This window comes from Lynx rufus, unplaced genomic scaffold (genome assembly GCF_022079265.1).
Source record: "Lynx rufus isolate CCGP_SWC_20201006 ecotype Redwood Valley unplaced genomic scaffold, mLynRuf1.p SCAF_3, whole genome shotgun sequence".
Lineage (NCBI taxonomy): Eukaryota > Metazoa > Chordata > Mammalia > Carnivora > Felidae > Lynx > Lynx rufus.
Genome location: NW_025814845.1, coordinates 92820069 through 92833774, shown reverse-complemented (window position 1 = coordinate 92833774; position 13706 = coordinate 92820069).

Here is a 13706-nt window from a genome sequence, read left to right as displayed (position 1 = left end):
AATAGAAAGCTTTTTTACCCTGGTGTCTCATTAATTCTGACAACACCCCTAGAGGCAGGGAAGTGACAAGACCATTATTCTTGTTACAGTGGAGAAAACACTGAAAAACCCAGAGAGGTTAGATATCTTGTTGAAGGTGACACACAGTTATTGGGAGCCTGGAGGAAAGAAAACATACACACAAACTTCAAGTTTCTGACTCCCAGGTAGTCCAGTCATTTCTCCATTCTGTTTATAGGTATTGTAAAGTCCACCTTGCTTTTAAGTGCTGCAAGCTGTTAATGATGTGATAAAAATGTGGGGTAACTCAAACCACAAAAGATCTGAAACTAACCTGCTTGTGCAGACTTCTCAATATGAAGTATCATATTTCCAAGTGAACATTCAAGCATGAAGTACAAACCTATTGTGATATGATGGCATGGAGAATACTAAGGTCTGGGTTGTTCAGAAGGTATCTCCTTCTGCTGGTATGTCATCATGTATAGGCTAGAAACCCGAAAGCTACATTTCCGCAGAGTCCTTTGCAGTTAGGGTTCTGAGCGCAAATTAGGGGCTGAAATAAGATGGACTTATGCAAAATGTGGAAGGCAGAAGTGAGGAAGAAGTTATTCCTAGGCTCATTAATCTGCTATGGCTTGCAAACATGGCTATGGAGATATTTAGGGGTTTTTGCAGCACAATTTAGCATCCCAAATGTGGAGAGGTAGCTAAGCTGGCTTTGCCCATGCTTCCTGTCTTTGCAGCAGCAGTGGCTTTCTGGCCCATGGACCACAGCTACGTGTTTCTGTTTCTTACTTGTGGGACACGAATGGTGTAAATGGCCCTAAACCTACTCCAAGCCTATAAAAGGACTAGAAGTTGCAGAATTTCCATACACAATAACATTTCATCTTCCAAAAATTTTTAGAAGGGTCATAGCATTCAAAATCTGTGGGAATGCCTGACAACCACTGGAAAAGTTTCTTTCCAAAGGAACTATGGATATTATTGTATATCACACAGGTAATTTGCTTTAGCTATGTCCATTTTCCACAATACTCTTCCTTCCATTTCTGCTCAGATCTATCTCCTTGTGAAGGCAGATCTTTCTTACAATTCCCAGTTGGAAATAACTTCTCTCTTCTCTGGCTTCCTTCAGCACTTTATTGGATTTCCCATGGGTACATCTTCCTTACTGTGTGAAATATAGGGAATCTGAGGAGGTAGACTAGCCAGGAAGGCATCATCATGTCCACATAGAATTCATAGATATTTAGCAAATGTTTTTAGCAAATACTTTCCATTTAATTATTTTCTATACCCTTATTTTATGTATAATTGCAAAGAGGAAAAAAGAAGAGAGTTGTCCGATATAATAATCCTAGGCTTCAGTGGTCTGGACCAAAGTATTTCCCGCATTGGGGACACTGCTAAGCAATATTCCCCTGGGCAATCTGTGGCATCTTTTCATGTGCATATTTTACCTCCACTACTAGACAGCCTGTTCCTTGTGGATTGCATTTATAAACATGCAGCCCAGGTTCAAATCAATTTACGGTGTGCATGAACTTGGACAAGTCACTTAATCTCTCTATACATCAGTTTCCTTATGTATAAATGAAGATATCATTGAACTACTATGAAAATTAAATTTCTACCTCTTTAACCCTTCACCAGCTTTTGCTCACAGAACACATTCAGTAAATATCGCCATGTGTTGGTAGTTGTTGTTAATAAACTATTGAGAGTTGATTGAATATCCTTTAGTGGGAACACAGGGTAATTCCTCCCTGATGTGTTCTTTCTTAGCCTACAATATTGTTGCACTAGGCAAGTATTCGAGAATAGGAAAGGAAGAGCAAGAGAAATTGGGCATTTGATTTTATCCATATATTGGGATTTAGAATAAAAATATTGTTTTTCATCATCTATTGTCATATTGTACACAAGGAGAGGTGGATCAGTTCTTATTAAAAAAGTTGTTTTGATTGAAATTTTTTACTGTTTTTTAAAGTTTTTTTTTTTTTTTGAGGAGGGGGAGGGGCAGAGAGAAGAGAGAGAGAATCTCATGCATGCTCCGTGCTGACAGGGGGGCTGGAACTCACAAACCATGAGATCATGACCTGACCCGAAATCAAGAGTCAGATGCTTAATGAACCGAGCCACCCAGGCGCCCCTTGATTGAAGTTTTAATGACCACTACCATACCTATACTTTAGGTAGGATATAACTTCTTCATTTCAATCATCTGCACAATGAGGAGCTAATAAAACATTTAGAATATTTATTCTTTAATATTTAAATCTAATTAGCTTTGCAGATAGACAAAGTCATCCCAAGAATAAACATTTAATAAGCCAAGGCCTACATTTGTCATGCATTCTCATTCAGACAACTGCAGCCTCTTTCACTTGACCCTGATTTTAAAAAGCATGCATGTTTTTTTGCAGCCAAATGGGTTAAAATGCAATGCACATACTCTCATATAAAGAATATGATGAATATGGTGAATAAACTCTTTTTTTTCTTTAGAATTTGACACAGAATTAATTTAAAGTAGGTATGAAAAAATGTCTAAGATGATAACAAAGTAGAAATAGAGGATGTCTGTGGGGTAGATAGGTGAAAATGCCAATCCAAAGAAAGGTAGTTGTAAAAAAAAGGAGACAACAGGCCCCAAATGGAGTCACCTATGCCATGCCTATGTCACCAAACTAAGACTTAATACCTACCCTGATTGCAGTTTCAGCCTCTCCCAGGAATGTAATAAGATCTAGTCAGTCTGGAATTTTCTGGTCAGCACTAGTGAGGTAATCCTGCTGGTAGACCCCTGTTGTCCCCCATTAGCATTTTGGTAGAATAACTTCCTTGTCCCATCTCCTTGTACTTATAAAAATCTTCCTTTTTGAATAGCTCGTCAGAGCTCCTTTTTGTTTCTTAGGTGGAGTGCTGCCTGATTCATGAATTGTGGAATAAAGCCAATAAGATCTTTAAAGTCGAACTTTGTTTTTTACCATAGTCAAATTTTCAAACTAGCACAAAGTCACATTTTTATTTATAATTTAAGCATCCATTGTAGTAAAAACTTGGGTTACACATTGTAGAAGATCGGAGAGTGAATAAAACAGGTATCTCTTTACAGAGAATCCTCTAATGTATCATTAATTAGCATAGTAAAGCAATAAATCAAGATTAAGTGGGGACTGGGGCCTTCACATTCATATGAAGATATCTTTTTCTCCCATGATCTTTATCATCATCATCATCACAGCTAGTACACCTACTATGTACATAACTAACTTTATAGGCCTTATTTCATTTAATGAAATGAAGTAGATTCTATGATAATTTTTATTTCTCTTTTACAGATAAAGAAACCTGGGTCAAGAGTTGAAGTTACCTGCATAAGGCTCACATGGCAGTAAGTAATCATTATAATGTCTTTTCAAAGTGTCCTTGGTTGGTTGGTTAGAAGATTGCTTTCCTTTAGCAAGTGCTTTGAGCATTAGGAATGTGTAATTTGAATGATACTTCAACTTTCCTGGTGTTGACAAGAACAAATGACTGGGGAGGCCTCATTTTTCTTCATATATGAAATGAGAGACATGGAAGGTCATATTGTAGTTTCATCCCTCTTTTCAAATGCTTCAGTATTTTAGAAAATTTTATGAATATTAAATTGCAGCAACATATTAAGCACTATAAAAGGCTGCATGTGGACTTTTGTGGATGAAGAGCACCAATTTTCTCTGAAATTATCCTTATACTTATGCACTGAATATCAGAATCTTCTGAAATATCCCAACAATAAAAATGAACATAATACTGCTGCCTATGAATCCCAATCCCTAATTTAAATGTACTATACAAAAGAAACCTATTTAATATTGTATTCATTATGGATCAAAATATCGAGTTAAGAAACCTTGTCAAGCTCACCAGTTTGGGGTTGGATAGCTTTTCTGTTGTGGCTGTTTATGTTTACTCAAGTGTTCCCAGAAAAACACAAAGAAAATGATAGAGGACTAGAAAATAATAAGGAAAACCAGTATTTCAAAGCATATCTTGCCATAAGTCTTATAACTAATCAATGCATGAGGAGTTCCTTGCGCTTTGTGTCTGGCTTCTTTGTGAGAATATTAATTTTCTGTCTGGTTTCCACTCAATTTTTCCATGCCTACTTGCATACTTGAGTATATCCAGTCTTTAATTAACAAAGGAATATTTAAGTGTTAACAAGAAATGAGAAAAGCCAGACATGGAGTGAAACGTGCTCATCCCTTGGAGAAGCCAAATGTAATTCCTGAGAACTGATGTTTCAATTGCAGCTCAGACTTCATCTATTTTCAACAAGAGGCAGAAAATCAATGATCAGATGTTGTAACTTTCCACTTCAGAGAGCGCAACTTGTGCTTTTATTAGAAGTATGCCAAAAGTCTTAATTCTTAAATGATGACAAATTGTCTGCATCAATAGAACCATAATTCAATTTAATTTATAAGTATATATAATAGATAGTCCCTAAAGTGCTAAATCTGCTTTGCAAGTGGGGGTGTTAAACATCCAAGCATATACAAAGGTTTATCCTTGTGGAGTCCCTTCTGGCATTAGAACTTCTTCCTTTCATTGTAATCTCTTCCTTGTTTAAATAGAACACTTAACGGTTTGTTTTGCTAATTGTTCCTGAATTAGCACCAGCATTAGTTCATATTACTTGCAACACTGGGACAAAAGAAAACAGTCTATCACAAGCCGGCTTCATTGCAATCTGCCTAGACAAGGTCTTCCTCCAGAAGCCACTTGGTTCCTTAGAAAGGAAACCTCTCAAGAAGACTTACTATTTAGATTTCCTAAGAATTTTGTTCTTGTTAGGTTTTCTCCAAAAAATGTCACAAGAAACTAGAAACCAGAAGGTGTAAAAGGGGAGCTCAGAGAATTCTGCTGTCATAAATACAGACTACTCTGCCATGGAGTGATTTCCTAAATCAGATTGACTTCTAAGGATGGCAGAATACTATCTAATTTTCACTAATACCACCTAAACAGCTGTGTCAGAGATGGTCCCTAACAGGCATTACGGAGAATTGATATTCTTGTCATCTTATATCCAAAGAAAGTACAAGGGGAAATATAATTCACTGGTTCTGTAAAGAGACATTTAAAATTTTATATGCTAGGATTGGCAGAATAAAAATGCATTTAAGGGGAAGCTTTGATCACATAATGCTAAGGGCTTTGTCAGGTATCTCCCTAAAATGCATCTTTCTCTCACATTTTTCCAAAACATTTTTCATACAATAAGTATTCATTTCAACCAATGTAGGGATGACTCCAGGATTCATGTATGATGCAATCATTCTGGGGTCCCCTTTGAAGTACTAATTTGATTTATAGAAACGCTTTATTTTAAGCAACTTTCAAAGAAGAAAGTTTTGATTTTTGGCTTTTGCTTCTAGCAAGCAACATGTTAAAAATATATTAGAAATGCAACAACCATATATTCTCACTTTCTAGTTGTTTTTCTTCCCGTGAATTTCTTTTAATTCAGGTCATGAGTCATAACATCATAAAAAAATATATTAAGATATTGGCCAAAGCAAAAGAACTATCTTTTATGAGTAGAGGATAAATAATTAAATAATATGTCTTCCTAGTTAACAAATGGTATGTTTTCATTTTTATCTCTCAACTTAAAAAAGTATCCAGTTGAATGTCTTGATTATTTAAATTAAGAAAAATGATTGCCCCAAAAAAGGAAAAATGTTTCTAGTATGCAAAACGTTGGATCACATTTTTCATCAAATTATTCCTAGAAGGAATAAGAGAATGGAGGGAGCAAGAGAAACTTGAATTACAAAAGTGAGGTTTTTTTTTTTGAAAAAAGATCAATAGAAAATAGAAGGAAAAGAAATTCTGCCTCTCAGTATCTGATAACTTAAATTTTCAGACATAGGAAAACTTCAATAATACCATGAAAGTTACCATTTGTAAGGTACAAAATCACTTACTACCATAGTACAGTACTTTTCCTAAGACTAGTATCCAATTCAATATGTAACTTGACTTGGCACATAATAATACAACATAAGAAAATAAATGATGAGCACACACACACACACACACACACACATATTTCTATTTACAACACATCAAAATGGTTCCAGAAGTAAAAGAGCATTGAAGTTCCTTAAGATAAGTTTCTCCTGATCGTCAATAAATTTTGCATCGTTTAGGATCTCATAAATCTCCATGGGACTCATCCCTTAAATTCTAAGGTAAGTAAAAAATATATAGCTACATTTTGTAACACATTGTTGTAAATCATACTAAACATCTGCAAAAGGGATCTGTGGGATGGGAACTTCTATTAATATCTAAATAATCATTACTAATGAAGTGATTATCCCTGTGCTGGTATAATGGAACTACTGTAATTTGAACTTTAGGCAAAATCATGAAAAGGTTTGGTTACATATTATTCTAAGGGCAAAAGAAGTCTTTCCCCCCCCCCCTAAAAAAGCCAGGCATGAAGAATTCTGTCAAAATTCAACAACAAAAAAGAGGAATAAATTAGGATTTATTTTAGAGATTGTCTCTAACAATAATAGCTAATAGGAATTCAGCACTATGAGTTTGGGTTTATATAAAAATTTATTTTAATGAACTTACAACGTTTTTCTGAAGTCATCCAATTTAAGTCTTTCGTTTTTGTTTAAGGGACATGAGTAAAGAGAAATTCCCTGGAACATCATGCTTGTTGGTGGCATTTAGAATTATTATTCTCTGGGCGCCTGGGTGGCTCAGTTGGTTAAGCATCTGACTTTGGCTCCAGTCATGATCTCAGGGTTCAGGGTTCTGCTGGGAGAGAGGCTCGGAACAGGCGGAGGAGGCCTCGGGCGGGGGCCAGAGCGAAGGTGACCGATTGCCAGCATCTACGGATGAGGAGGCAGCAGCCGCCACGGAGCGGGAAGTGACCCCGGCAGGCCCAGAACGTGCGGAGAGGCCTTTCCCTGCGGCCCCTCCGTCTTGTGCTGAGGCTGAGGTGAGCGGGGGACCAGGGCCGCAGGGCCCTGCTCCTAAGACGGTGTCCCGATGGCAGCGGCTCCTGACCTGCTGTGTCGGCACAGGGTCGGGCCCCTTGCTCGGTGGCCGTGCCCCAGGCCCCAGAAAGTGCTGGCGCCGTGCTGACCTTGGTCAGGAACCCCCGAGACGTGAAACTGCCCTGCAGACCCTCCCCCTGGGCCAGTGACCCGCCACATCCCGGGGGGTCGTCCATGAGTAAAATGCTGCGCAGGTCTTTCCAGCAAAAAAAAAAAAAAAAAAAAAAAAAAAAAAAGAGCCTGGGTTGGAGGCCTGTATTGGGCTCTGTGCTGACAGCTCAGAGCCTGGAGCCTGTTTCACATTCTATGTGTGTGTGTGTATCTCTCTCTGCCCCTCCCCTGTGTGCGCGCTCTCTCTCTCTCTCTCTCTCTCTCTCAAAAATAAATAAATAAATATTTTAAAAAACATTTAGAATTACTATTCTCTTTTAAAGGGCAATACAGTGGGGGGGGGGGCATGTGAGGAGAGGATTGAAGCTGCAAATTTGGTGTGGGAAACCAGTCCCCTCCATGCTCAAGAAATGCCTCACTTAGAGCCAACTCTGGGACTGGCCAAGGCTTTAAAGTGGTGACAAGCACAGCCCACTTTCCTGGTGATGTGACATTCCACCATAAGCCCTTCCCTAGAGCATGACCAAGGATGGGAAAGACTCGGGTTGTCCAAGCTTACAACAGCAGCAGCACCACCCCTACTCCCACCCCCCACCCCTCCAACCCTGCTTCTTTTAGCATCCTTTCTCCTTTGCTCTAAACTCTGTTCTGCTTCCCTTTAAAAAGGGGCAATCAGGGGAAATCCTACAATAATTGGCAGCTGGTAGTTTGAGAAAGTAGTTTTATAGCCTTTTGATTTGACTTGTTTAGGTCAGTTCTACATTCATATAAAGGAAGCCAACATTTTGATGATACCATATATAATTTATTGTTATGCAGCTATCCTAAGAAAACAGTTTCCTTCATTTTATTTTTTCGGATTTCAAAATCCAACCAGTGCTAAAGAGCATGAAAATTGGTAAAATTATCGAAATAAGTAATATTTTCCACTTAGAGTATTATCTTAAATTAGACTTTGGTTTAAGAATGATTGAGATATATTTAATCCCCTTGAGTTTTAGCTCTGCTTTTTTAAAGTCTAAGTAGTTTTGACTTTTCAAAATTATAAGCCCTGTGGGGGGAAAAAAACCCAGAAGATTTTAGACTCAGATAAACCTTAACTTAGAAATATATTTATATGTGTTCAATGTCTTACATGATGAGCTGAATTAGATGAGAAAAATATAAACAGTAATAGCACATTGTATGGCATAGCAGAGAATGACTACAGTAGGCAATAATTTGCAGTCTAAACCCTAAAAACACAAGCAATCTTAGAGTTAAAATTTGCAATCTGCAGGCCACCGATAATTGTACAGTTAGCAATTCTTAGTATTTTTGTTTTTCGGCTTTGGGAGAACACCATAAACAACTTTTATCTTTGGGCTCCGCTGGATGACTGTGGGCACATTAAGGCATATTAATGAACCCTTTCCTGAGAACACCCCATTCATGGCCCCTTTTGCTGGACACCATCCCATCCATTGTTCTTAGGCATCTCAGATGGCCTTGTTTCTGATATTTAACTCTACCACTTGTACCACAGCTGTTTTTCCAGTGTTGGACTCTGACTGGAGTGCATCCAGTCTATTGGCTGAGTGACAGCAATCAGATTATCTCACAAGAATTTAAATAAGAGACAGAAACTGTGATTGTCTGCAGGCTGAGTGACCGGTATCTCAAACCAAGCAGCACTTCCAATAACTCCCCTTGCTACAGTCCTGGCTTCTAGCACATTTACCATAGGTTTCTGCTAGTTAATTGGTTTATGCTTTCAGTTAGAGTCTCTTTTATATTTAAAATGTGCGCTGAATATATCACAAACCATACACAAATTACATGGAAGAACAGTCCCGAGGCTGTTTCCAGGAGAAACGTGGATAACCCAAAATGTTGCTCATCACTGAATGGGCTATCACAAGGCAAGAGGGAGTTAGGTACCAGATATATTCACCAAATATGGAAACTGAAGATGTAGCAATTCAACTCAAAAGAAGGAAGACTCTGGTTCTTCTCCATGAAGGTAAGTTAAGATGCCAAAGAGTTCAAACCTAGTGAGGATTATGCAAATTCCTCAAAAACACTTTGGGGAATAATAGCAGGATAATAAGTCAGTGTTCTCACTTGTAAGTATGTTATATCAAGCTACCAATTTTGGGGAGCCTGCTCTATGACATGAATAGTGAATCTTCCTAGAAGTGGAAATTTTAAAGAGACTAAAATTAAAGTTTTAAAAAGGGTAGTGACGGGGCTCCTGGGTGGCTCAGTCTGTTAAGTGACCGACTCCTGATTTCAGCTCAGGTCATTATCTCACGGTTCATTAGTTCAAGCCCCACACTGGGTTTTGCACTGACAGTGAGGAGCCTACTTGGGATTCTCTGTCTCCCTTTCTCTTTCCCTACTTTGCTTACTCTCACTCACTCTCTTTCTTTCCCTCTCTCCCTCAAAAATAAATAAACATTTAAAACAAAACAAAACCAATCAAAAAGGATGGTGACTTTCCCCACGTTCAAAACCTAGTAACAACAGAGCAGGTACTCACTCTGTCGCCTGACTCTGGGCCAATGCTTTAATGTTCTCTCTATTTTCTTACAGGAGTCTAGCGAGCTGTGGGCCTCCACGTAATTTTTGCCCTTTTAGTTATAAAGACTGTTCACCACACAGCTGCCACATCATTTTAAAAAGCAAGATAAAAACTTTTAACTGTTTAAATGAGCCCAGCACTCTTATTTAATGTATGAGAAAAGTAAGGCTCAGGGACGTTAACTGATTTGCTCTGTGGACATAGCTAGATGATGGTCAGGATTGGAGACCGGGTGTCAGACTCTCAGTCCATTCCACACATTCACCTCATAACTGCAATGCTAGTTATATTGACATGAACTTTAAAGACAATGTGGCTCTAGATGTCTTACATGTGACAGACAGCTTATTCCAAGGTACTATGTATACTTATAATAAATAAGACAAATCAAAGAGATGAGCTCTCCTCTAGAGTAAGTCAGTGATTTCATGAAAAGGAATTGATATTTGGAAATGAAATGCAGAAGAATTAAGAGGCTCCTCTCTTGTATGTTTAGCCAGACTTAAGATGACTGTAACAGAGAAAGTTTTCCCTGCTGCCATCTCTGACTCTACATCAGGAATGAAGTAATGTATGCCCTCACTTTTAGGATGCTCTGCAGGATCCTAAATAATAATTATGTACACAATCACGTCAACCTCATTCAGGTAAAATGCCATATGCAAATAGGAATTTTTAATTGCTAGCTATTAAATGTGTTTTTTTTTCTTTTGCTAAGTCACAGTATAAGTTTTCACATAGAAAGAGAGAGTTGCAGAGGTGTTATAGAATCAGACTACTGAATGACAGTTATCTAATGCTCTAATTAAAGAAATGTATTTTCAGAAATATTTAAAACATGGGAGAACATTGCCAGCATCCAGTTTTCTGCTTAGAAATGATTTAAAATTTCCATATTAAAGAGCCATCCCATAATAACCCATTACATATGTGCAAAAGGTAATGTTGTATGCTGTAGTCATTGTAACCCTTTCTATGCCTTGTCTAGATACTTGTGTTGGTGAAATTTACTAAAAACTTTGCTCTGAAGTCTTAGGACTGTACAATTGTCCTTAAAAGCTAGTGTGGCCTAAAATTTTAGATTTACTTCATTTAATTTGCTCTGTAAACATTTTAGATAATTTTTTAAAATCTCCAGGTGTATTCATCAGACTAGTCTTTGTGGATAAAAAATTTACCACTACAAAGGAGAGAGATCAAGACAGTTTAAAATACTACTGTTTCAAGTGACAAAACTCAGAATGCATTAAGTGCTTAAATGAAAAGGAAATGTTTTAATGTTTATTTTTTATCAAATTAATTTTCTTCCATTCATTAATTTGGTCTGTTGTTTTCTTTAACAGTATTTTTTCTAGTGGACCTAATTTTTCTTCTACTTCTACTTCTTTTCTTCTACTTCTGTGCTTAGAAACCTGTCCTCTCAAATATCTTACTAGATATCCATTAACTAAGTCATCTTTTTCTCCAATGCCAGCACCCCTTACTGAACTTTATATAGACAGAATCACATAGAGCATATTCTTTTATATCATATTGATGTTTGTAGAGTCATCGTGTTGTTTTGAACAGCAGTAGTTTGTATTTTCTCATTGTTGTATCATTGCCTATTCTACAGCTTATGGACATTTGGGTTTTCCATTTTGGGTCTATTAAAATTAGACTAATAGGCAGATTCTTGGATATTTATTTTGTTCCATTTGGGTTTGGAATAAACCCAGAATTTCTAGGTCATAGGGTAATATATGCCTACGGTTAGTAGATAATGCTGAAGGGTTTTCAAGACATTGCACTAAGTTATGTTCCCACCAGCTTCACATCCTTGCAAAGACTTGTGATTAAAAGTTTAATTCTGCTGAACTTTAATCATCCTATAGGTATATAGTTATATCTCATTGTAGTTTTAATTTACTTTTTCTTATTGCTGTGAAAGTTAATTCTTCTTTTTGATCTATTTACTGGCCATTGGGGTATCATATTCTGCTTGCTCAATTCTCTTGCTCACTTTTTTTAAGTCAGGCTCTGTTTTTTTTTTTTTTTTTTAATTTTTTTTTTCAACGTTTATTTTATTTTTGGGACAGAGACAGAGCATGAACGGGGGAGGGGCAGAGAGAGAGGGAGACACAGAATCGGAAACAGGCTCCAGGCTCCGAGCCATCAGCCCAGAGCCGGACGCGGGGCTCGAACTCACAGACTGCGAGATCGTGACCTGGCTGAAGTCGGACGCTTAACCGACTGAGCCACCCAGGCGCCCCAAGTCAGGCTCTCTTTTGCACTCACATTTATTTGTAAGGAATTCATCATATACCCTGGATACAAATATGTTGTCAGTGATAAATGTTTTAAATCTCTTCTTCACTTTGTGGTTTGTCTTTTCACTTTCTGGTGGTGTCTTTGGATTAATAGAAGTTTTGAATTCTATTGTAGTCTAGATACAACAATTTATTTTTATGATTAGTGCTTTGGGTGTCCTTTAAAGAAATCTTTGCCTTTCCCAATTCATGAAGACAGTTTCCTATACTTCCCTCTAAAAGATTAGTGTTTTACTGAACACATTTTTCTTTACAAATTAATATTTGTGTGTGGCGTAATTCACTCTGCTTCATATGGGTATCTAGTTAACTCAGTACCATTTGTTGAAAAGTCACTGCTTAGTCTATTGCTCTGAAGTGCCAACATTATTAGAAACCAAGTGACTATATATGTGTGGGTCTATTTGGGGGCTTTTTCCTTTGATTTACTTGCCTAACCTTGGACCAATGCCCCATGTAATTTTATGAGTTTCATATCAAGCATAAATCCTCCACCTTATTCTCTTTCTTATTGTTTCATTACCACAGGCTTGCAATGTAAACACTCTGGGCTTTGAAATTAATCACACCTCAATTTGATTCCAGCTCCTAAATTTGCTATCTATTTTGCTTGAAAATGTCATTAAAACTCTCTATTTCCCCATCTACAAATGGTGAAACAAACTCTCAGATGGCTCCCAATTGGTATTCATGCCTTTGTATAATATGCCCTCCTCTTGAGTGTGGGCTGGACCTAGTGATTCACTTTCCTAATGAATAGCATATGGCAAAAATAATGGTATAGTGCTTTCAAGAGACTGTGGTCTCTGATGTGATGCCCTCTCTTACCTCACCTATTCACTTGATCTGATGGAGGAAGCTACTAAGTTGTGAGCTGCCCTGCGGAGAGACTCATATGGCACCAGCCAATAATAGCCAGTAAAGGAACTGGGACCTTAGCCCAAAAGTCTATGAGGCACTGAATCCTGACAATGACCACATAAACAAACTTGAAATTGTATCCTCCTCCAGTCAGACTTTTAGAAGAGATCATAGCCATGGCTTTCATTTTTATTATGGTCTTGTTAGACTTTGTGGCAAAAGCACACAGCTAAGTCATGCATAGATGCATGACCCACAGAAACTAGGAGATAATGTTTGTTATCTTATGCAATGAAATTTGGGGATTATTTGTTACCCAGCAATAGATAACTAATACAGTGTATAACCCACCATACAGTTTATGACCCTTGGCAGGCATTCAATAGTGCTAGCTAATTAATAAACAAGTTTTATTGATTTTGCACAGCAGTTAGAATTCAGTTTAAAAAAAATGATTCAGGTCACTGAGCAAGTAATATAATCTCTGATCTCCAGAAGTGTTGATGTGACCCTCCCTAACATCTATACTTTTAAATGCTAGAGGAATGAGAAATTCCTGAGATAAAAGGAATCACTAATTTTAAAAGAGTGAAGGTGCCTGGGTGGCTCAGTCACTAAGTATCTGACATCGGCTCAGGTCATGATCTCATGGTTCCCTGAGTTCCAGTCCACATCTGGTGAGCTTGAGCCCCACTCTGGGTGAACTCAAGCTCTGCTTCAGGTGAGCCTCACTTCTCTCTCTGTCTCTCTGCCCCTCATGGGATTCTCTCTCTCTCTCTC